This window comes from Ursus arctos, unplaced genomic scaffold, assembly GCF_023065955.2.
Source record: "Ursus arctos isolate Adak ecotype North America unplaced genomic scaffold, UrsArc2.0 scaffold_4, whole genome shotgun sequence".
Lineage (NCBI taxonomy): Eukaryota > Metazoa > Chordata > Mammalia > Carnivora > Ursidae > Ursus > Ursus arctos.
This window is the reverse complement of record NW_026623056.1, coordinates 85,700,022-85,725,983: the sequence shown is the minus strand read 5'-3', so window position 1 is coordinate 85,725,983 and position 25,962 is coordinate 85,700,022. Positions and strand designations below refer to the sequence as shown.

At 41.9% G+C, this 25,962-nt stretch overlaps 1 protein-coding gene across 1 annotated transcript in view; it reads left to right on the top strand.

Moving 5' to 3' along the window:
- Window positions 1-19,379, top strand: part of SETD4 (SET domain containing 4) — a 184,343-nt gene extending 164,964 nt beyond the window's left edge. The window contains exons 18-19 of the transcript XR_008957322.1: window positions 16,280-16,382; window positions 18,108-19,379. The gene's annotated coding sequence lies outside the window, so the exon portion shown is untranslated. The remainder of the gene's footprint in view (window positions 1-16,279; window positions 16,383-18,107) is intronic.
- Window positions 19,380-25,962: the final 6,583 nt, after the last annotated feature.

Sequence of the window (25,962 nt, the reverse complement as noted above, 5' to 3'; positions counted from 1 at the left end):
GAAGAAGCAGGCTCATAGCAGAGGAGCCTGATGTGGGGCTCGATCCCGCAGCGCCGGGATCACGCCCTGAGCCGAAGGCAGACACTTAACCGCTGTGCCACCCAGGTGCCCCTAAGAAAAGATTTTTAAATTTATTTTGGAGAGAGAGAGAGAGAGCACAATGGGGAAGGGCAGAGGGAGAGGGAGAGAGAGAATCCCAAGCAGACTCCCCACTGAATGTGGAGCCTGATGTGGGACTCGATCTTAGGACCTTGAGATCAGGACCTAAGCAGGAATCAAGAGTCGGACGCTCAACTGACTGAGCCACCCAGGTGCCCCCAGAGTCAGTGCTCTTTATGCTCCTCCACTCCCCTGTGAAGATGACTACTCTTTAGACAGGTGAAACCCCTAGGCCTAACCCTACGGCACTGAGTTCTTATGACCGCATGCCACCTCTGTTGTTCATCCTGTTTACTCACCGAGAGGCTTATCTTTCATTTTCTCTAAGCTTCAGATTAAGCCAGCTAATTGCCTTACCTCAAGGGAGATATGACCATAAGAGATCTCTGGTTCACCCTTTGGAGGAATCCATAGCCCTTCAGTGTGTCTACAATTTTTGCATCTCAGAAAAGGTTTGAATTTGTAAACTATAGTTAAGATCATAGAACTCCTGAACTTTAAAAGAGGTTCACGTTAGTATAGGCGACTCATATTTTTCTTGCTTTTTTGGGAGCTCAGCCTTCAGAAACCTTTCTCCTAATTACTTGTGAGCTTGGTTACCATGTGCAGCTGCCATTTTATTGTTTGATGCTGGGAAGCTGCCTCCATTGCCACCCAAGACCCCTGGAGAGCCTCTGTACCCCTAGGAGTGAGGGCTGCCTCCCCTCTCAGGTCCACTCCCTTGGGTGCCATCTTTTCTGCTTGAGCCGATGACATGTGGAGCCCTTAGGGGCCACAGCTGTGTGGTCTTCTGTGGAGAGAATTTCTCTTTTTACTTAGTCTTGTACTTCATGGAAGGTAACTGAAGTAGTGCTTCCCTTGCCTTAATGCCTTCAATATCTTTAGTTAAAGACAGCCCCTATTTCCATTACAGTCTCTGTATATGGCAGGCTGGGCTGGGCTAGGCTCAGACTGGGTACCAAGGTCTACTTGCAGTAATTTCTCACTGATGATGACTAAAAGTTGCTTGTTGGGCTGTCATCTTCCAAGAAGCCCCTTGGTTGCTCATTAACATGGGTTCCTGGTGACCCAGCATCTCTAAAACCCAATACTTAAGTTACCCAGATGTCCCTCTCAAGGCTGGGATCTAAGGATAGCAAAAAGGGTACTATTAATTGTTTTCTGTTCAGAGGACGAGGTGAGGTCATACAGTGAGATGGCCATAGCAGTTGGTAATGGTACTAGAGGTTTTGTTTGGCAGTGTATGTAGCTGATTGCCTGGACCATGCTGATTGTGTTTAACTAAGCTCGACTTCTTGTGCAAAGTACTATTACCTGCACATGTGGTAGTAGAAAACTTTTAAGAAGGAGATCACATGAATGTGGAGCTACTAATCAGATAAGTGAGAAGGAGAAGTCTCAGGAAAGAATGCCTTGTTCCATTGTAAACAGAATTACAGTTTACCTGGAATCTCTGTGTGTGTTTATTCATGGCATTAGCTCATAATTTGGGTCCAAGTTCTGCTTATTACACTTCTTATAAGTTTGTTTGTCTTCCTCCTCTTACCTGCTGGCAGGAATTGTCCAGCTGGGATGGTAAAGTCCTTGTGGGTCAGGCCAACCCCAGTTTCATGAGCTTGGTCAGAAGTTGACATTTCAGTCAAACATGAAAATCAAACTAATGTGAAAATATAATCTTGGAAGGTCTGAGGTTAAAAACATGAGTCTTTAGTGATGCAAGATATAGAGATTGGTCTCTTCCACAAGGGTTCTACATTCAGCATGGTGTCTGGTGTCTCAGCCCTATGTCATATTATTATTTAATGGAGAAAAAGCCCTTTCCCTGGGTACAGCCTGTCCTGGGTCATAGAAGACCCTTGCACTGATATCTGAGTGGCTGCAGAGTGACCAGCTTGTTGCTGGTCTTTACTACTATCTTCGCTCTGTCAATAAAGTGGTGGGGAATCTGGGGATTTTTACATTGATTAAGAAAAAGGTTGGGGCCAGGATATTTTCCTTTTAGGCAGTCTTATGAATTTTGTCTTCACACACTAGTCAACAAACATTTGTTTGAAATACTACCATCTGAAATCTAACGTCCATCTATTGGTGCCCTCTGGTAGCCAGGAATCAGAGACTGTCCCACATCCTTGCCCTAAGGGCACTTGGGGTTTAAATTGGAAGTGGATTTTACCCACTTCCTTCTCTGCTTCCTATCCTTCCTCCTCCAAAAGCCACAGACTTTTTTTTTTTTACTACTTATTTCACTAGTTACTTTTGGAAATATTTTGAACAAGCTAATTTTTCTCCACTGGAAAACCATTTTCCATTAGGAAGATGCATTTCAAAGGTTCTGAAGGCTGGTTTAACAACTTTTGTCAGAGCCCTCTTGGAAAGGTGAAATTGATAGTTCCGTAAGGTTAAAAAAAAAGTTGGTTTCCCACTTCCTGTCTGAAAAAGGATTCTTCTGGTTGAATAGGTTGGTAGGTTGCATCAAGTAGCCTTCACTGAGGGTCAGCTGGGTTCTGCCCCAGGTTGGTCCTGGAATCTTGGCCACTTTTAGGGCATCCTAAGGATATGAATTTGCTCCAGGATTTGCATGAGTGTGTGTGTGTGCGCACACTTTACATGCCATGGGTCCCTGGTCAGTTAGTGGTGATGATGACATTTATATAAATGAGGTTCTATCTGGTTCAGCCAAAGTTAGCTGCACTCTCTGGGAAGCCCCCAGGTAACCCTTTCTCCCTGACTTCTCAGGAGTACCTGTGATTGAAGAGCATGAATGCTTCTCTCGGGTCACAATGGCCTGAATTTATTATCCATTTGGGTCCAGTCAGTCTCTGGGATCTCTGTTGACCTGAGTTCATGGGTTGATGGACATACAGTCAGCGGGTAATGGGAATGGAAGCCTTAAGCTGTATGCCTTTCTAGGTCTAATCCAAGAACTTCCTTCTGTTAATAAGGAGACCAAGGCCCAGGAAGGAGGAGGAACTTGAATGAAGTGCAGAATCCAGGTGTTCTGACTCATGGTTCAAGTCACTGTCTGCTACTTCAGGCGTCCACAGTTGGCAATAATCTTAATCGCCTGGGTACGTATTAACCATGTAGATTCCTGGAGCACCTCTATGAGATTCTGATTTTAATAAATACTTGTGGTCAACACTGAACAATTAAGATATAATGTGAGCCATATGTGTAATTTAAGTTTTTCTAGTGGTCACACTGAAAAAGGAGAAGGAAACAAGTGAAATTTTAATACTAGATTTCATGTAATCGAATATAGTCTATTTACTACTGTAACATATATATCCATAAAGATATTAGTGAGTTACTTTTTTGATACTAAATCTTAGAAATCTGGTGTGTATCTTATACCTGTAGCATGTCTTAATTTGGATCAGTCACATTTCAAGTGTCAAAAGCAAGTAGCTAGTGGCTATCATATAGGATAGCGCAGACCTATAGCCGTTCCTTACCCAACATTGAAGCTCTTCGTAAAAGGCATGCCAGCATAAAAGGCTGCCAACAAAACAGGGAACTTCCCTTTGCTAGACTCAGGTGTCTAGTGTTGTAAAGTTCAAAATCCAAGTGCCCCACCACCCGAAACTTGTTAAACTTTGTGGGCTGCAGCACATTAGTAGACAGGGATGTGTTTGCACAGAAAATATGCAGGAAACCATTGGCTGTCAGATGACACAGACATCTTGAGGCCACACGCCACTTATGTACCACTGAGCGTGTGTGTTTGCACGTGTAGACTATTGTGCAAGCACTGGGAACTATATGTACTGAAGGCACAGGCACCCTGTGAAGTGTTTCAGTGGAATTTTCAACCAGAAGCAGCTGATACTTTTCCAATTTAATCTGTGAACGCAGTTGGGGGATTTTTGCTCATGAATCAACTTGTTTGGCTTGACAGAACTTCTCTGTGCTCTGTCCATGTCTCAGCCGCACAAAGGTGTTCTGTGTGTAAATTTGCAGGGGGGTGGAAGGAGGGTCATGGAAGTTCAAAGTAAACTTTTCTGAAAAATTCAACACCAGGGAACCAATGGAAAGGCAGAAAGGGTCCCCAATCTGACTTTCCACTCTCCTCACCAGAAGTGCTTTTCAGGGGGTTGAGGGTGGAAAAACATTTGAATTCTAGCTAATAAGATAGAAGTACACATGATGGGTCTTACATTTCTGTATATGTGTTAATGTAACTATTGACTAATTATATCTGAGGAATGGTTATAAAGATGTCAGCTGTTCAAACCTGAGTCTCATCATTCTTTTTCATCTGCCTTATGCTTCATTTTGACTAAAAAAAAAAAAAAAAAAGAGAAAAAAGTGAGCCATCAGAAGGAAACTGGGTATTTTGTGCATAGTCTGTACTTGGAAGGATGTCATGTTGTGCTGTGTAGCCACTTTGGTGGCATCTACTTACAAGGCATCCCGTGATGCTGGAGCATGAAGAGGATGAGAACCCAGAGCACACAATAATAATAACAATGTCATAACAAGAACAACCATGAACATTTACCAAGCACTGATTATGTCTTAGACCCTGATATTCATGTAATTTAATCATTTAATCCATGCGATAATCCTTGAAGTAGGCACTAGTATTTGTATCCTCATTTTCCATTGAGGAAACTGGAGCACAGAGATGTTAGCTCCTTTGCCCAGGTCATCCAGCTGGTAAGGAGTGGAACTGGGGTTAAACCCAGGTGGATCCTTAGTTCTTACCCAAAAGTCCACAACCTGTTATGCTTGGAAGACTCCTTTAATGTCCTTTTGCCAACTTCCTATCAAAACAGAAATCTCTCTGACCTTCCAAGCAGGCAGTCTTCCAGCCCCCACACAAATGCACTGAGCAGTGGGGAGCTCATTACTTTGTTGGAAGCTCATGCCTTTTATAAAAAACCCCAATGGTTGGGAAATTCTTCTTTGTATGAAATCTCCCTCCTATGATTAGCAAAATTTGACTTCTCCCAATGTTCTTGGGGTATAGACTTCTTGAAGCTACAATAATATAGAATTGCACATGATGGGACTTATATCTCTATATATGTATTAATATAATTGGAGATTAATTACTTTGGAAGAATAGTGGTAAGGATACCAAGCGTTTAAATCTGCTTTTAACCATTCTTTTTCATCTGCCTTATGCTCCAGCCTGTGGAACTGCTTACTCCAGGTCTTGTTATGGATCTCAGGAGGTCTCACCTTCAGGCTGCCTGGAAGAGCATTCCTTCTGCTTGTTCACAGCCAAGCTCTCTGAGCCTGAGCCCTCTCTGCCATGAAGTCTTCTTTGGTAGGGAAAGAAGTTGTTGTTACCAATGAGAGCTAAGTGATTGTTTACCTAAGAAGGATTTAAAAATTGGAAGTGATTTCCTTCCTCTAGACCTAGAGAAAATATGAAAGCTATTTGAGCGTCTGTGTTGCGTTGGAGGGTGATGAAGCTTCCTTTGAGTAAATCTTTTAATTGGAACTTTGGGCAAATCCTTTAACATTGTGGGCCTGGCTTCCCCACCAGCAAAATGAAGAGCTTGAATCAGGGGATCCCACCAGTCAAGGTGTACATACCTGGAGCCCCTGAGCTTTTAAAAAAATGCCCACGATAGGAGTCCTATGTCAGACCTTTGGGTTGGTAAGCCCACTGTGAGTGGGATTCTCTGCCCGAGAGTAGAAAATTGAGGGCTGCTGCCCTGATGAGGAAGCAGTATGAATATTTTTGGAAATTGGGAGGGTTGAATCAGCCATTAACGCTCTGTTGGTCTGAATGGGAGGTATTTTGGTGGATGGGTGGTAAGAGCATGTTTCTACAATTTGGATAAATACAGGGTTTTGGGTTTGGTGGAACAAGTTTGATTTTAAGAACTAGAGCATGAGTCATCTCCACTGATGCTTAAATGAGCTACAGACTGAGCAAAGAAGAACAAGGCACCAGCCAGCCACCAGGGCTGTTGGGTACAGAGACTATTAGAAGTACTTCTAAGATATATATTGATTGATTTTTTTTTTATTTTGTGGTTTTTAAGATAGAAAACTTTTTTTAAAAAATGAGAGTACGATGGACACCAAGGCTTAGGAATAAGGGTTATAGCTGGGAGGGGAAGGTCTATAAGCTGTGTGGAATCCTGAAGAGGGACTGAAGCAGTCTGTGTACCATGGAGAAAAGGCTCCAGTGCACATGGCTCCCCTCAGATGCCCACAAGAAGAGCTGGGGAGGCAGCTGAAGGCAGATGAGGGGAGATGCTCATGGCAGCTGAGTCCTGTGGAGCTTCAGCAGATGGGGTCAGAAACCACCCAGAAATTCTCCGGCCTTCTCACTTTTGAAACTGCTTGGAATGTCCTATTAATAACATGGAGGCAGGAGAGAGTCCTGGGCTTCCCTCTTTGGGAATTCATACTTTATTAAGTCAATCACCGTGGTCTGAGCTGCCCCACCCCTGGTGTCTTTCCGAGCATCATCCCACTGCTTCGACTTTTACCTCTTAGAACTTAAATTCAGTAACTCATAGCAAAGCCTGTGCTCCAGTCTGATCTTGTCCCCAGACCAGGCAGTAAAACAGCCTGAAAGAGAAGGACCGATGGAACAGTAGTGTCACAACCTCTAGGGAGGCTCCGGGCTATTTCCAAGTAGGGAGGGTCAGTCCCACAATCCATGAGATGGCCCAGTAGCCAGAATGATTCATCTCCCCTTTTCTTCTCTTGCACTTGTTTTCCGGGGCTTGTGACAGGCCAGGAGGAGAAAGAGAAGGGAGAGGTGCCGGAAGTAGCCTTTTTCAAGGGTAACAATTTACAAGTTCTCTGCCAGTGTTCTCTGTTTCCCTCCATGAAACTTTGAATGGCCTGAGTCCCATCTCCTTTGGTGGAAAAGAGATGTAGCTTGCGGACATGGTTTGAAAAATTAAGAACATTATAAATGCCCCAAGATTATTATCTTGCCCAACTGGCATTTATTCCTTGGGAATTCCTGACTTTTTCCCATTATTGTGAAACTGCCTTTCAAGAACAAGTCAGAGGTTCTCATAATCACTTCACATCTTTGGAGAACTGTCAGGAGCCTTGATGAAATGCTTGGTAAAGATGATGAGCAAGTGCTTACAGCCACTGGAAATACTTCCTAGGCCAGGGCTCAGGAAAGGCAAGGACGAAGAGGGACACTGTGCTCCCCAAGGGGACTGTACCTTCCTAAGAGGAGTGCCCTGCTGTGGATGTCTCATGTTGTAGGGAAGAGTCCATCCACCAGAGTCTGTCTGCTGGAGCAATAGCCCGGCTTTGCCATTAGCTATGTGACCTTGAGCAAGCTCCTTGATCTCTCTGGTCTTGGGTTCCTGTTCTATATAGTGGCGAAAGTGATAGTACCTCTGAGGGGTATTGTGAAGATTAAGTGGGTGGACTCAGTGGCATGTGTAGAATAATTCTTAAGTACCAGCTCTTTTTGACATTGGTTTTTGGTAATGACACATGGTGGTGCAGAGCCCCATGTGATGACTATGTTACTCCATTTATTCCTCACAGCCACACTGGAAGGCCAGAGGTATTATTCCCATCTTGTACAGGAGGAAAACAGAGTCCCTGAGAGATGAAGTTTCTTGTTTTGCTGATAAGTAGCAGAACTGGGATTTTTTTTTTTTAACTCAAGACAACTTATCACCCATAATTCATTCAGTGTTCACCTTGAAAGGTTACCAATAATACTTTAAATAACTAATTAATATAATCTGTAGTCCTTGACATTTGCAACATTTCCTTGCAGTATGAATAAAGTGAACAGCAGGCTTCCTGGGCATCTTGGGCTGTTCTGGAAGTGTCTCCAGGCTTCCATGGGCTAGCTTCTTGCCTGTGTTCCTAACTGCCTACTGGACCCCAACTTCTGCAGTTTCCAAATGGATCTCATTACTTTCCTCTAAAACCCCTTTCTCCTCCTGCAGTCACCCTTTCAGATTAATGACCTCACAATCCTCCCCTTCATCCAGACTGGAAATGTTGGTGCCATCTTTGACTCTTCACCCTCACCTGCTCTTAAAATTGGTAGCCAGTTCCTGAGGACTAACCTCCACAATATGTCTTGACTCTGTCTCTTTCCTTCCCCACTGCCACCATCATAGTTGAGGCCAACGTTAGGTAAGGCAGGCATAGCTGGTATAACAAATAGATCTCAAAGCATAATTGGCACAAAACCAAGAGAAGGTTAGTTTTTGCTCATGTAAAAGAGAACTGGTCAAGTACACTGGTTATAGTCCATGCAGCCATGTAGGGACTCAGGCTGATGGAGGGTCCCCTGGGCCACCAAGGGTATCCTGGATTCATCTTCATCACTGCCAGGAAAGAGGCATTGAAGAGGTACTCAGGAGGTTTGATGGGCAGATCTTGCGGCTGAGCCCATCACTTCTGCTCATACTCCACATGGCCACACCCCCTCGCAGTGGAGGCTGGAAGCTGCAGTCCAGCTGTGTCAGCCTCGGCCACAAAGCCCTTGTCATTTCTTGCCTAGTTTTTTCAGTGGCCCTCACACTGGTCTCTCTGTCTAGTCTCTCTCCACATCCCATCCATACTCCTCAATGTTGCCAGAGTTAACTTCGAAATCACCAATCCTGCAGGCATCTGTTGCCTTCAGAACCATATCCGTAATGTGGCATCCCAAGGTTCCGCAGTGTGACCTAGGCTACCCTGCCAGCTCACCTCCTACACTAAACCTCCAACAGCTGCAGGCCAGCCCTGCTCCTGCACAAAGCCATGTACCTGTACCTCTGCTCTGAATAGGTGGCTTTCTTTCATCATTCATGGCCTGAGCCCTCTTCATCCTTTCAGGCATTGTTTAGAGGCCACCTTCCTCCTGAAGTCCCCTTCAAGTTGGTGGTCCTCATTTGAAAAGGATGCCTCTTTCCCCTCCGTTCTCCTTGCCTACACTTCTACTACAGCCGTAGGAGAAACATCAGGATAACGCTTTCTATTATAACTCTTTGTCGAGTCCCTTGTCAGACGAAAAGCTTACCTTGTATTTTCCTTCCTCTTAATGCAGGATAAATCTAACCTCCTTGGCACGACACACCAAAGCTTTCATAATCTATTTCAACAGATAATTCTAAGCTTCATTTTTGCCACTCTTCCCGGAAGCCTGGTCTGGCCACCTTAAAATGCCCTGTGTCTTTATTGCCCTATGTCCTTTCATGTTTCTGTACCTTTGCCTCTGCCGCTCTCTGCCTGGAAGGCCTGCCGCGGCATCTCCACCATCTGGTGCATGAGTGACCCCATCACATGCTTCATTCCTCCGCCTGCCTTCTCTCACAGGTGTCCGCTCCTCTGGTGGAGCCTCACTGCTATTCTAGTCTGTCATTCCCAACGGCTGGCAATTCCTTGCGAACCAGAACATCTTGATTGGTTTTTTGGAGCCTTGACGCAAGCACCACGTTTGGTGCATAGAACGATTAAATAAGCATTTCTTTTTTTTTAATTATTTTTTTTATTTTAATGTTTTTTTTTATTATATTATGTTAGTCACCATACAGTACATCCCCAGTTTCCAATGTAAAGTTCGATGATTCATTAGTTGCGTATAACACCCAGTGCACCATGCAATACGTGCCCTCCTTACTACCCATCACCAGTCTATCCCATTCTCCCACCCCCCTCCCCTCTGAGGCCCTCAGTTTGTTTCTCATAGTCCATAGTCTCTCATGTAAATAAGCATTTCTTGAATGAGTATACCCACCATTTAGACAGCCAGGTGCTGTGAAGCCTTGCCACTGGAGGGCTGTGCACTGTGTGAAGACAGTGATGGCCTGAATTTAATCATAGGGCAGTCAGGACATTTTGAACAAACAGTCTTTTGTTGTTTGATGCCCCTACTAAGATGGCAGAATGCAAACACATTTCTCATATGTCAAGGACAAGAGTAGGTAAAAATCTGGGGAAAACCCAAAGCACACAATGAAATAAAAAAAGGAAAGAAAAAAAAAAAAAAGAGAAAAGAAAAGCAAGCAAGCAAGCCAGCCAGCCTAGGAAAATATATGTGAGAAATGAAGTTCACATTCTTGAACTGTTTCTTCTTCTTCTTTTTTTTTTTTAAATTGAAACATCTCCAAAGAGTACAGCCTTAAGAAACTTGGCCCAGGTGTATTTAATTTTCCAGAACAATATACTGATGATTATCATCTGGGAGCGTGAATTCTTAACCCTTAGGCTGACACCTACTGTTTGCTAACCACCCTGAAAGCTTTAGGGTTTTTGCCAAGGCAAGAAAAGGGCAGAGGGTAAAGATTGAAGTTTAGTAAACAGGAGAAGAGGGTTCTGGATTGACTTGGAGGTGGTTCAGGCAGAGGGGACAGAGCAATACAGGTGGGGTCTTCAGAAGAGGTAAGAAAAAGTTGGATGAGTGACAACACCTCATGTATTTCCCGATAGAAGGTTCTCAAGCATTTTCTCAATCCTATGAGCTGGGGCAGAAGAAACCAGCCAAGTATTCATGTTTTACTTTTACATAAAGCTAGAGTTTAGAATGCTGTTGTTCTGTTTGAAATGCAGGTCCGAATATCATGTATATTGCTTTAAAGTCAAAGTTTTATTTTTTTATAATATTTTTTTAAATTATATTATGTTAGTCACCATACATAAAGTCAAAGTTTTAAAACAAAGCAACAAACACACTTTCAAGTCTGGCCCTGGAAAGAACTGAGGGGTGGTTCTTTGGGAAGCTACTGTCTTTCTGCAGGATGGTCTTGTCCTTGCTTTGTTAGTTCCTCAGTTCCTTCAACATGCTTTATTGTAAATGTAGGCAGCCACATGAGAGAATTGTTCATTTTCATGTCTTTTTTTCCTTTTAGATGAATGAGTAACTATCAAAACAGAAAAGGCGCATGACTAGAGTCCTTTTAGCATTTAGGCAAATATCCTCCAGCAGTTTGCAGCCTGGAAGCAGATCTAGTTGCTGCTCTCAGCCGAAGAATTCCATGTTTTTGGGCAGAACACATCGCTTCCCATCTTCCTTTGAAACATGATGTGGCTTTGGCGACACGCTGCCAAACCCCTGTCTAGTCTCACTTCCTCAGACATCTCAGGGAAAGGCTGAGGACTGTATTTCTCCCCACAAGTTGGAAATTTCCAACAGTTTTTAAGATGGTGGAGGGACTATATAATTTGTAAGGGACATAAAACACATGGATTTTTTAAAAATTTTAATTCAATTAGCCAACTTACACTACATCATTAGTTTCAGATGTAGTGTTCAATAATTTATAAGCTGCGTATAACACTTCAGTTGCTCATCACATTACATGTCCTCCTTAATGCCCATCACCCAATTACCCCGTACCCTTACCCACCTCCCCTCCAGCAACCCTCAGTTTGCTTCCTAGAGTTAAGAGTCTCTCATGATTTGTCTCCCTCTCTGATGACTTCCCATTCTGTTTTACCTTCCTTCCCCTATGGTCCTCTGCCTTGTTTCTTATATTCCACATATAAGTGAAACCATATTATAATTGTTCTTTTCTGATTGACTTATTTCTCTCAGCATAATACCCTCCAGTTCCATCCATGTCGATGTAAATAGTAAGTATTCATCCTTTCTGATGGCTGAGTAATATTCCATTGTATATAAAACACATGGATATTTATGACCTTACCTTGTTCATTTTACAAAACTATAGATAGGTCCAATTTCTATCTGATATTCTTTGGCACATTTACATCTTGTCTTGAAAGCTCTAGAATGTTTTTCAGTGACATTTTCCTTCTTTCTGTCACTCATCTTCAGCCCTACTGTTGACCCTTCATCTGAAACTCAAGATTCTCAGAGCGGTGAAAGGAGAGGAAGGCGCCCAAATGTTTGTGCCTCTCTTCCTGCAGAGTTTGCTGGTCGCAACAAAGCCAGGATCTTGGGGCACTGCTTTAAGATCTTGACCTGGGACACAGAGGTTCTCTGCCTTCCCTTTGCCATGTCCCGGGATTTTGTTGTATAGAACTCTTTTAAGGTTACACGTAGATCTCCGCTGTTCTCCTATTTGGCATGCCTTATACCTTTTCACATTCATTTTTTCACTCATTCATTCAACAGTTATTTACCAAGTGCCTACTTTTCACCAGGCATTGGGCTTGGTAGTCAGGATATAATGATGCACAAACCATACACAGGGCCTACTCTCATTAAACTCGCAGGCTAGTTGAGGGGCAATCATAACAACCACTGCAATGAAAGGAGGGCAGTCATAACAGCCACATGCAGACTGAAAGGAGGGCAGTGAGAGAAAGAGATATGATTCCATGAACATACGTACAGAGCCACATGGAGCTACATGGAACTAATGCATTTAAGTTTCTTCAGGAGCAATTTTTGAGTGGAGATTTGCAAGGCAAGTAGGACTTGTTTAATTGGAGGCAGAGTTAGGGGAAAGAGAGTGTGTGAGAGGGGGGGAAGAAGAACATGTGCAAAGATCCTGTGGCAGGAGTGGGCACTTAAAGGAAGGCTCTGGCTGGAGCTCAGAGTAGGGAAACATCTGCGAGGCTTGACCATGGAGAGTGTTCTAGGCCATGCTCAATGTTTTTTCCCTTACCTGGACAATGGGAAGCCAAGGAAAGATTAAAGGTAGAACTCTGAGTTTTGAGATTATCCTGGAAACTGTGGGGAAGAGATTAGGCCAGGGCCAAGGAGGATGCTGGGGGACTAGTCCATGCAAAAAAAAAAAAAAAAAAATAACAGTCTGTTGGGTTTGTAGGTTTTTTTGCCAAGGGACTGGGGAAATGTGAAGAGGTCTGATTAGAATTAGAAGAGAAAATAGAAGTTGGTGATGGGTTGGCCATAATGTGTGGGTGGGAGGTGAAGAAAATGATGCCAACATGGACCCTCAGTTTCTACTGGGCAAAACAATGCAGAGAGAACCATTCACAGATGAAGGAGACACAGGAGGAGGGAGGAAGGGCAGAGATGTTGGGAGAAGACCATAAGGGCAGATTTGGACAAGTAGAACTTGAGATGGTCATTTAAAATTGATGGTTCTGGAATTCATGGGGGAGAGCTGGGTGGCGAAATAGATTTTAAGGTCATTAATGAATTCCCAGTTGGACATTCAGAATTCTCCACACAGGTCCCATTTGACTGATTGTGTTAAGTAGGTAGATTGTCCCAGATGTGTAAGCATGAAACAGTACTTCACATGTCTAAATTCTCTGTTGATGAGAGAAGAGTTGTAAGCCTCAATGGTCTCCACTCCTATCTTTACTCATAAAAGTAACTGACATACAATTTTTAGTCTTAAATCTATATTTCTCTGTAAGCCTTTCTGTGACTTGGAGAAATTCCTCCCACAAATGACACCACTTCATCTCAGTCCACACCCAACAGGAAATACATGGAAGCGAGCTTGGTGATGAATTGAAATCATTTGGGTGGATACAATGCGGAGCCTCTCCTGCTCCCAGACATCTTTACTCAAGCATCTTGGAAGAGACTTGGCCCAGGTTCATGCTACATCATTAATGTCCGGTTATTAATTGTAAAGGTTTAAAAAAAAAACAATTTCTAAATTTTTTATAATAATATTTTTTTATTATATTATGTTAGTCACCATACAGTACATCCCTGGTTTTTGATGTAAAGTTCCATGATTCATTAGTTGCGTATAACACCCAGTGCACCATGCAATACATGCCCTCCTTACTACCCATCACCAGCCTATCCCATTCCCCCTCCCCGAAGCCCTCAGTTTGTTTCTCAGAGTCCATAGTCTCTCATGCTTCATTCCCCCTTCTGATTACCCCCCCCTTTCTTTATCCCTTTCTTCTCCTACCGATCTTCCTAGTTCTTATGTTCCATAGATGAGAGAAACCACATGATAATTGTCTTTCTCTGCTTGACTTATTTCACTTAGCATTATCTCCTCCAGTGCCGTCCATGTTGCAGCAAATGTTGAGAACTCGTTCTTTTTGATAGCTGAGTAATATTCCATTGTATATATGGACCACATCTTCTTAATCCAGTCATCTGTTGAAGGGCATCTCGGCTCCTTCCACGATTTAGCTATTGTGGACAATGCTGCTATGAACATTGGGGTGCATATGGCCCTTCTCTTCACTATGTCTGTGTCTTTGGGGTAAATACCCAGTAGTGCAATGGCTGGATCATAGGGTAGTTCAATTTTTAACTTTTTAAGGGACCTCCACACTGTTTTCCAGAGTGGCTGTACCAACTTGCATTCCCACCAACAATGTAGGAGGGATCCCCTTTCTCCACATCCTCTCCAACAATTATTGTTTCTTGCTGTGTCAATTTTTGCCATTCTAACTGGCATAAGGTGGTATCTCAGTGTGGTTTTGATTTGAATTTCCCTGATGGCTAATGATTTTGAACATTTTTTCATGTGTCTGTTAGCCATTTGTATGTCATCATTGGAAAAGTGTCTGTTCATATCTTCTGCCCATTTTAGGATTTGTTTGTTTCTTGCGTATTGAGTTTGAGAAGTTCTTTGTAGATCTTGGATACCAGTCTTTTATCTGTAGTGTCATTTGCAAATATCTTCTCCCATTCCGTGGGCTGCCTCTTAGTTTTTTTGACTGTTTCCTTGGCTGTGGAGAAGCTTTTTATCTTGATGAAGTCCCACAAGTTCATTTTATCTTTTGCTTCTCTGCCTTTGGAGATGTGTCATGAAAAAGGTTGCTGTGGCCGATGTCATAGAGATTGGTGCCTATACTCTCCTCTAGGATTTAGGTGGATTCCTGTCTCACATCGAGGTCTTTCAACCATTTGGAGTTTATCTTTGTGTATGGTGTGAGAGAGTGGTCAAGTTTCATTCTTTTGCATGTAGCTGTCCAATTTTCTCAGCACCATTTATTGAAGAGACTGTCTTTTTTCCACCGGATGTTTTTTCCTGCTTTATCAAAGATTAGTTGCCCAAAGAGCCAAGGGTCCATTTCTGGGTTCTCTATCCTATTCCATTGGTCTATGTGTCTGTTTTTGTGCCAGTACCATGCTGTCTTTGTGATCACAGCTTTGTAGTACAGCTCGAAATCTGGCATTGTGATGCCCCCAGCTTTGTTTTTCCTTTTCAACAGTTCCTTGGCGATTCGGGGCCTTTTCTGGTTCCATACAAATTTAAGGACTATTTGTTCCAGCTCTTTGAAAAATGTCCTCGGTATTTTGATCGGGATAGCATTGAAAGTGTAGGTTGCTCTGGGTAGCATGGGCATTTTAACTATGTTAATTCTTCCGATCCATGAGCATGGAATATTTTTCCATCTTTTTGTGTCTTCTACAATGTCTTTCAAGAGTGATTTGTAGTTTCTAGAATATAGATCTTTTACGTCTCTGGTTAAGTTAATTCCAAGATAACGTATGATTTTTGGTGCTATTGTAAATGGAATGGATTCCCTAATTTCTCTTTCTTCAGTCCCATTATTTGTGTATAGAAATGCAACTGATTTCTGAGCATTGATTTTGTATCCCACCACATTACTGAATTTCTCTATCCCTGATGAATATGGATGCCAAAATTCTCAACAAGATCCTAGCTAATAGGATCCAACAGTACATTAAAAGGATTATCCATCATGACCAGTTTCTAAATTGTTAAAAAATGCAAAATATGTGCTACTTTTTGACGTCTTCAGGGATTCCCAAGCTGTTTAATATTTTGGAAAGATTTAGTCCTATAACATAACAAATTGTATTCTAAAAGTTGGGTCACCAATATGGGGCATATTATTACCAGTACCACCATGACTACTGATTGTCAGGCTGGACATTAACTCATTTAAACCTATTTGGTAAATGGTGTTATTTCTCCCATTTTCCAGTGAGAATATTGATGCTCTCAGAGGATAGAGAACTAGTAAATGGTAGGGTAAAAGATTAGAAATGAGATGTGCTTGACTCCAAAATCAGTGGGCTTTAGCAGACATGGGTCTCTCTTTTGGGGACTCGACACGTATTTTATTACTTATTTTCTTTGCCCCATAGATAGTTCATTCTCTTCTTAGAACTAGTCTCTTCAAATGGGCCTTTGTTCCATTTCTCCTTTATTTAAATTAAGTGTTGATTAGCCAAAAACGGGGTTTTGAAAGTGATCTGTCAACCTACTACTTGTTTCCTGAACTATGTCTATAAAGTATCTTGAAGATCGAAGTTGCCATATAAATGCTATATATTATCTTCTTTATCCAGAACCATGAAAGAAGCTGCGGGTTGGAGATGAATGAGCTTTTGTTTCTGCAAAGCTGAATTTTTATTTCTTAGCTGATATATTTGGAGCCAGAACTCTTCCATGGTAAGAAAGATAAATTCCTTGACTGTGAAAAATGACTTTTGAGGGCTGGGCGGTTGGAGAGGTTAGCTCTTGTGCTGGGTCCTAGTCTTAGAGGTGGCAGAGTGGGAAGAGAGAGAGGGGGAGGAGAGGTGCTCCTTAGATATTTGTTTCAGTTGGGAAATGGGGACATTTTATATGTGGAATCTGATATTTACCATACATGGTGCTTTTTGCCCAGAAGGCTCTCAGAAGAATGCATTCTTGCTTTCTCCCTTGTCCACACCCATGAATGATAATCAGCGCCACTTGGGTGATTCTGGAAGCCAGTCTAAACCAGCTACATTACTTAATAGTTGAGGGGATGGGTAGAAAATAGTTTTCCCATTGAAAACTATTAGAGGAATTTATAGGCTGTCAGGGTGTAATTAGCCATGAAAGATACTGGCAGGGGCATGAAACTAACATTCCTCTCTCATCTCTTGACCCTGCCTCCTTCTGTAAGTGGGAGATGTTCTCCGTGTCTTGGCATTCTTGCCCTGTTGTTCTGCTCTTTGAATCTCTGCCCTGGATTAGTTTTTCCGAAGCCCACAATGGTGTCCTCGACCTGTATTTCTGTGAACTCTGTTAATAGCTCCTCCTTCAGCTTGCTGTTCTATTTGTTTCTTGAACTGCCTTCAATTGATGTGGAGCCATCTGAACAATTAGGCCAGACAGGCTTTCTGCCATTTTGGATTCATGTGTGTACAGATATGGAAGGTCTAGAAACACATTTCATTAGTTAGATGCTACAGAAGGTCAAGTTTGACCTAGTTGGAAGTTATCAGCACTACTTAAAAGAATAGAATTATTTACCCATAACCATTTGAAATGTGTGTAATAACTATTTGTTTTCTTTTAGAAAAATGGTGCTCGCAGAAAACTAATTCTCATAGCAACTTCTGGCTCGTAGATATTTATACCCCTCATGAAACAGTACCTATACTTAGTAGGACTGTGATGAATACTTTCGAAATAATGATAGTTTTGCCGTTCCTCAAAAAGCTGGACCTAGCATTACCGTATGACCCAGAAATTTCACTCCTAGGTTTATACCCAGAAGAATTGAAAACAGGCACTGAAACAAATACATGTATGTGAATGCTCACGGCAGCACTATTCATGTTAGCCAAAAAGTAGAAGTGACTGAAATGTCATCAATAGATTAACAGATAAACAAATTGTGGTCTATACATACAATAGAATATTTTTAAGCCTTCAGAAGGAATGAAGTACTGATACATTACTATAATATGGATGAATTTTGAAAACATGAGGCTAAGTGAGAGAAGCCAGACCCCAAAGATGGGATGTTGTATGATTCCATTTGTATGATGTGCCCAGAATGGGTGAACTCACTGAGACAGAAAGCACATTGGCAGTTGTCAGGGCCAGGGAGAAAGGGAAATAGGGAGCTAACTGCTTAATGAACATGGAACTTCCTTTTGGTTAATGAAAATGTTTCAGAACTAGATAGAGGTGGTTACACAACATTATGATCATACTAAATGCCACCAAATTATTTGCTTTAAAATGGCTCATTTTGTGTTATGTGAATTTCACCTTAATGAGAAAAAAAAATAACTACAGCAAACACCTCCTGAGCACATGCTATGAACCAGGCACTGTACTGGGCATTTCACGTAATTTTCTCTTGAGACCGCATAACCTCTCTGTGAGGCAAGGTGATGTATTCCTTCCATTTTACAGTTAAAGACTAACTGAAGCCTAGAGAAGTTAAGGAAGACACTCTTCTTCTGACCAGCTTTCTAAAAACTTGAATTCCTAGAGCTGAGCACAGCAACTTGAAGAAACTTGGTTGGAGGTAGAGTTGTTTTTCAATTGCATAAATTTTGAAAGAATTCTTCTCTGCTCTGGATTTGGACACTGGCTGGTAAGTGAGTTAGAGGCTGTGATTCTGTGTTTGAAAAGGAATGTTGCAAAGAAATAGTTCTGGATGGATGCAGACGTGTGCTTTAGAATTCTTTGGCCAGCAAGACTTCTTGGTGGGATCTCCTGATTGGGGGTTCCCAGAGGGCAGGCAGGATGGTGTTACAGTGGTTGCAGGGGATCATTCAAAGTGGCATTTGGCTCTGAATTCATACTTGACTGGTCTATTATCAAGTTTCCTTATAAATTTTTCATTTATAAAATTTTAGCATAAATCTCATGGAGTCAGTGACTAGGGATTTAAAGTTCTTCAAATGTGCAGGGGGTGAGGTATCTGGGTTGACCTTTGCATGATCTGTTTTTCCCTGTGGTTTACTAACATGATTTTATGAAGACTTTACTAGTTAAGACCTGGCTATCATACTGGGGTACTTTTTTCATTCTTCATTCATTTACTCACTTGCTCATTCATTTACTCATTCATTCATTCATGAACTCATTCATTCACTCATTTAATCTCTCATTCATTAACTCATTCATTCATTCGTTAACTCATTCATTCATTCACTCATTCATTCATTAACTCATTCATTCACTCAGTCACCCACTTACTCTCACTAGCCCACTAGCTTACGCATTCCTTAACTCATCACTCCCTCATTCTTTGATTGATGGAATCATTTAATCTATATAAATAATGCATGAAAAGTTGCTTGTAAAAATGCAAACAGGGTAAAAATATATCCAGCAAGAAGTGAGTCCTTTGGTACTGAGCTTCTGGGCTTCCCCGCTGTCCTGATCTGAGCCCCAGTAGTACATCCCACTGATTATCATTCATTGTTTGGTATGTAGGTTTCAAGTCTTCTTCCAGACATTTATTTTATATATGGATGCACACTGTAAGGGTTTCCTGATGTTGTATATATAATCATAATGGATTCCTGTTCTGGGAAGGTTTTTAAAAATAACAACTGTTTTATTTTTTGACTTTTAAATCTATTTTTAAACTTTTTTATTGTAATAGAATTTTGCCAGTTATTCTAGAAATTCCCTCACTCCCACCAAAAATAAACACTTTTATGGTTTTTATGGTATTAAATTTGTTGCATCTTTATGGTTCAATTAAAAGTATCCAGGCCCACACATCATAGGTTTGCCTAAATAAAAAGTTTTTATGTATAAACTTGAAGAACCTGGCCCCTTTGACCTGTGGAGTATCCCCCAGGCTGGATTTTGCTGATTATACCCTCACTGTGCAGGTCAGCATGCTCCTCTGTCCCCTGTCCTCCTATAAATTGACAGCCAGATCCAGAGGTCTTACCAGATTCAGGGTCACCCCCTGGGAGAGATGATTGAGAGGTGATTGTCGGTGGTGCTGTGTTTTTCCGTCACGCACCTGCTCTTTTCCCTCTTGTGTTTAATTTTGGGGGATGTGATGCACATCACCTAGATCCGTTCCTTCATTGAAGCCTGCAGAACAGTAATGTTCTAAGTCCATCACTTTGTTTTCATTTATTTGCGGGATAATTTTATAGGGATATACTTCCTTTCATCCACTATTTGGTGACCTAGTAGTTTAGTTCATATAGGAAGTAAGATACATGTTCGACAGTTTCCTTTTACTTAGTTTTCAAGATCGTGTACCAGTTCTTTGTCATCCTCAAAAGTTTACCAGTTAGGTTTTTCAAACATGTCATCATGAGCTCATGAGTTTAAATATATTTGATGAATTCCAAATTTCTTGCAATTTTCATCCTTATGGAAGTTCACGTTGTCCCATCTGTGAGCCAGAGAAACTCTTCCACCCAGACCTTTGTGATCAGCTGCTCTTGTATGTCCTTGACATGATTCTAGAACTGCGTTGGCCACTGTTTCTAGGCATTTTAAGTGGACAGAGCTAGGAAAACACACACACATACATATCTGTCTATGTCTCACTCTCTCTTTCTCATTACCTGTCATCTGTCTAGAAATAGATAAAATGCCATATCAATTAACACCAATTTCTTTTAAAAAAATTTTAAATTTAAATTCAATTTAACATATAGTGTATTATTAGCTTCAGAGGTAGAATTTAGTGATTCACCTGTGGTATACAACACCCTGCTCTTTACATCAAGTGCCCTCCTTAATGCATATCACCCAGTTAAGAAATGGGCAGAAGACATGAAAAGGCAGTTCTTCAAATACATACAAATGCCCAATAGACATGTGAAAAAAATGCTCAACATAACTCAACATCAGGGAAGTACAAATCAAAACCACAATGAGATACCACCTCACACCAGTCAGAATGGCTAAACTTAACAACACACCCATTTCTAATTCAGATTAAAGACTATAGGGTTTTTACTTTACCTCCTCTATTTACATCTGTATCTTCCCTCTTTCACACCAAAAACCTTAGTTCCCAAGCATACGGGATTAGAATATCCTATAATTACTCACTTGCTTTATCCCTTGGTATAAACACAGCAGTCTCAGAGTAATAACATGATACTATTACCACCAATCATGATTCCTGAAAACAGTTCAGGAATTTTTTATTTTATTTTAGTTTATTTTATTACCTATGCTATTCCTTGTCCCTCCATTTTTTATGGCTTTCCTACATCCTCACAGTCAGGTCTGTATTCACATAGTCCTATATACTATAAGGTTCCCTGTTAACTTTCATTTAGGCTTAGTTCTTCAAGTAACTACATGTTAAGTGCCCACCATCTGTCCTTATGTGTATGTTTCTCCGGTCATTTTTGTTGTTTGAAGAATGGGCTTTAGTAGATTCCTCAGGAAGAACCCAAGGGAATAGTATTTTCTGAGTTTCCGTGTGATGGAAACACTTTGTCTCTGCTCTTTACACACAAAGGTCGATACTGCTGAGGGCATGACAAATGAGCGCCATGTGTGATCTGGGATTTTCTTTTGCTCTAAGGGACACTATTTGGACAACTGGCAAAGTTAGAATAAAGTCTGTATAATAAGTCTGAACAATAGCTTGTTAATTTTCTTACTTTGGGATTATGTTGTGGTTGTGTAAGAGAATGCTTTTGTTTTGAGGAGACACAGACTCTAGCAATTAGGGATAAAAGTGCATCATGCATGCAAATTACATATCTATACATGCACGTGTGCACACACACGTGCACACGAGAAATATTTGGGGAATCTGGGTGAAAGGTATATGGGAATTCTGAATTCTTTACACTATTCTTCAACTTTCCTATAAGTCTAAAATGACTTTAAAATAAAAAACAAGCTATTTATATAAACATGCATTTCTCAACAGGCACCTAAATGTGTATGTATCCCTGTTTATGCTAGCATCCATTATTTTACAAGTCAATTTTATGGCTCTTTTGAGTTGTATTTTTTCAAAGATAAACAGTAGAAATTTCTTATGATGTTTAAGGATTTATACTTGGCACAACAAAATATGGGGTACCAAGGATGGATCCAGAAATTATGCAGGAAAGAAAGGCATAAATGTCTTGTTTGTAAAGAAAAAAATTCAATGACAATGCAAAAATACAGAGGTTTGATCTTGATTCATTTTGCATAGATGTCAATTTCTGCCACATTTTCTTGATTTTTAACTGAGACCTTGATCCCCTTGTTCTGCTGGTTTTTCCTTTAAAGCCAAATAAAAATGAACAGAGCTATTATTATTTTGCATTGAGTGTCCCAAGTAGATTTAGATTGGTGGTTTCAAAGCAAACAAACAAGAGACAGATGCAATGGAATTTCATAACTAGATGGGCTTTAGGGTGTATCAATTTTCTTAGGCAAGTTCATAAAAAAACAAGTTTCTCCCCCTCGTACTCTGTCCCTAGGGACTAATGTTCTAAAAAGGGAGAACAATTTTCCAGTAAAATTAACTCTGTTGAAGATGTGATGGATTTTAAAGACATTCTACTTTTGTGCTATTTTTTACGGCTTGTGGAGACAAACCCCTACGTAGTTAGTGGGGGTCCTCCCTGGTGGGTTGCGTTCTTGTCCGATGTTGTGAGCACAGGTGAATGTAAATGCCCTCATGCTCGGATCTCCTGGTTGTCCAAAATACTTTCATCTTTTCCACTAGATGACAAGTTCTTTTTGGAAAGGGAAGCACCCCTTAAAGATATGAAACAAATTTCTGTCATGTGGGAGGGCAGTCCCCAACTTACAAATGAATTGTCTTTGCATATTGTTTCTGTCAGTGACTGAAAATTTAAAATTGCCTCTTTCTAAGCGTACACCATCGTTAGGTCCCCAGGCCAGCTGACTAGAATTTACGGAGCCCACCACGTTAATTTCTGTAGCAATCCAACAGCCCCTAATCGCCGGGTGTGACTGTGTTCTAGACCAGTGGCTCTCATCCGGGCCGTGGAGGGCGCTTTCTGAAAGGCCCTGCTGGCTGCTTATCTGACACACTACGCAAATTCCCCGGAGTGTAGATCTTCTCATGCTACTGCTCTGCCCAAGGGCGTGTATGGCTCCATAGCCATATGAAACGTTCGCCTGCTCTTCGGGAAGTATTCAAGGCCTTCCACCACATGCTCCATTTTTCCTGTCCCACTGTGTGCTATTTCCCCACATGGGCACATGCTATCTAAAGCTTTGCCTGAGCCCCACCCCTTCTCAGTTCCCCACCTTTGCCTGTGCTACTCTTGGCACCCAGAATCCAATTCCCATTTGTGTTGGCCTAAGAGAAACCTCTTCTTTGCTGGCTCATCTCATATGCCACATCCTTTTCCTGATTTGTCCTACTTGGCACTTACCCCTCCCTTCCGTATTCTTATCCTACTGTTTCCTTACCCATTGTATGGCACGTAGTATTGTCTTTATGGGGTAATGTTTGTTCAACTAGAGGTGAGCCCTGTGCCCACCTGGGGATCAGGGATCCTTGTCTTATCCACCTCTGAGGATCCAGCAATGCCTAGCACCGTGCCTGCACAGTGGCTGCACAACAAATTCTGGAGGTGTTGGACTGCCTCCCTGCCCCCACTCCACTGTCACATATACTGAGAGGGGTGGGCAACATGTGCAGGTGCCGGTAGGAGGCCCGAGAGGGGAGCTGTCTTTGTTGCTCTCCAAACATTAATGTCCACAGACAGCTAAGTGCTGTCTACCTTGGCTTTGAGTCAGATATAATAAAACAAAATCAGCCATTACGAGTAATGCTTTTTAAATATTGTTGTAAGCCTCACAAAAGATGTTTGCTATCCCTGACTGGTGTCAGATACAATAAATATAATTAATCTCTGGAAACACATAGATGAAATTACTTAAATCATGGCTTTAGTTTGTTTCCAATCCCCTGAATCTCCTGGGCATAGAGCAAACCACGTGGCCCTTTGCTGCTGGAGGGACCTCAAGCCCTTCTCCTGGGTTTGGCTCTAGGGATAGTGGTTCTTTCTGGCCATTTTAAACTTGAAAGTGGAAAATGTTGGGCACTCCATACCCCGTCTCTTGGGGACTTACTAGAAGAAAGTTTATTTGTGCCAGAGAGGTGACCTTTCCTTTCCTCTTTGACTGTGTTTTAATATCTAATAAAGTCTAGAGTGGATGTTGCAGCAGCTTCCCCGAGGACAAATTCAGTGAGACCACAGTCCTGGAGGTGAACAGCACCGAGTGCTTTCCTTCATCTCAGTATCAGCAAATTACTCTGCCACGGGTCATTATGGCTTTGGAGCTATAATGTAAACACCATTGACCTGATGAGTTAGAGAGAATCTTAGATTTCATCCAAGCCAGTAGCCACATTTGATAAATAAGAGACCCAGGCTTGGTGAGCTGCCATGTCTTGCTGGGGAACACATCTTGTCTGAGTGTCAGAGGCTAGGTGAGAACAAGCTCTCTGCTGGGATCCTTTCTACCTCATGGATTTTTCTCAAACATTTTCCCAGGTGGGATTTTTTTGTTTTGTTTTTTTACTATTTCAGAGAACCATGATGGAAAGATTTGGTTAATAAGACCATGCATTTCTTATATTCATTTATCCAATATTTATGGAGGGCTCACCACAGGCCAGACACTTTCTAAGTGCTGGGGATACAATGACGAACAAGACAGATGCAATGCCTAGTCTGGGGAACCTTCCAGTTTACTGGGGCAGCCAGGTATTAGGTAGAATAGGTCAATGAATTTTGAAGGGTGTTATCATGGGAAAGTGTAGTGTGCCTGGAACCTCTAATTAAAGGGTGGCAGAATTTGGAGAAAACCAAGCATATTCTAAGCAAAAGGAGCGGCACATACAAAGGCTGAGGGTTCTGTAAGAGCTTTCTCTCATGTCCACATGCTTACTCTAGAACTCTTCCGTCTCCAGCCTTATCTCTCTTGCCCCAATTCTTTGTCTAAGCTTTTCTTTATTTTCCTTCCTTTGCACATACTGTTCCTCTCCTGGAAATGTAAATTGCTTCCCACCCTACTCATGCTTTAAGTTTCAGCTTTCCATTCGACTCCTCTGGACTGTTTTGGTGAATTCTCCTATATGATATCATAGCACCCTGTGTATACCTTCACTGGACTTCATAGACTCTAATGTGATTGTCTGCTTGCTTATCTGTATTCTTTGCTGGCCTGTGAGCATCTGGTAGGGGTCACAGTTGTGTCTTATTTGTCTCAGTATGCCAGGCACCATGTCTTGAACTTAATAGTTATTCCTAATAAACATTTGTTATATCAGCAGATGGAGAAATAAAGCCTCCTGACTCTAGTCCAGTTCTTTCTGCCTCTTTTTGCCCCTTTTTTGGTCTGTCATTCCATCCATCTATTCTTTTTACCTTCTTTCATTCCTTTCTTGCCTCTTCCCTCCCTCCCTCCCTCCCTCCCTTGTACCCATCTAACAGAGCCTACTATGAGCGTGGCCTTGAGCTGCTCATGGTCCAGCAGATGAGTTGGATAAGCAACTAGATAAATGTTCAGCAGCATACTTGATGTTACAGGAGTTCAAACAAAGGGCTCCGGAGCACCAAGGGTGGACCCATATGTCTGGGATAATCTGAGAAGGCTTCACCTAGGAAGTACTGTCTGAGCTGGGTCTTGAGAGCTAAGAGAGTTTTCCAGGTGAGGAAAGGGAGCTGAAAGGCTACTGCTTTGGTGACTTTAGCACATGCAGAGAAAGATCCTGAGTTGTGGAAAGTCAGAAGTTTAATGTTGCTGGAATGGAGGCTGTGTATGGTATTGGGAGCGAGGGTAGAGGATAGTGGGCAGGAGAAACCAAGGCCCAATGGGAAAATGCTCTTGCTGGCCTCTAAACAAAGTGAGTTTTATGATATAGGTGTGGGGAATCTTACTGAGGTTTTTAAGAGGGAAATCTCTTTTGTAGGAAGCTGAAGGTACCTCCCTAGGGCCATTATAAGAAAAAAATCTTGGACACAGCAAAGGCAGAGCTTGCCAGCAGGTTTTCAATGCTTCTCTGCCATGTGCTTCCCAGTCTTTCTGTTCCCCTTCTCTTCTAGCAAACCCTAGTCTGGAACACAGGCCATTACTAGCACTCGATGGGGATCACTACAGGAGGAAAGAAGAGGTGAGGGGGGGATCAGCTTATTTGCAAGAGTTTGTCACCTTTGCCTCTGGAGACCTGGGACTTTGAAATGACAGTGTTTACCAGCCCTTTACATTACTTATGAGACATCTCATTTCCCTTAATAATCCTTATTAGCCAGAGAATTTATTGTTTGGCACTGACTTAAAT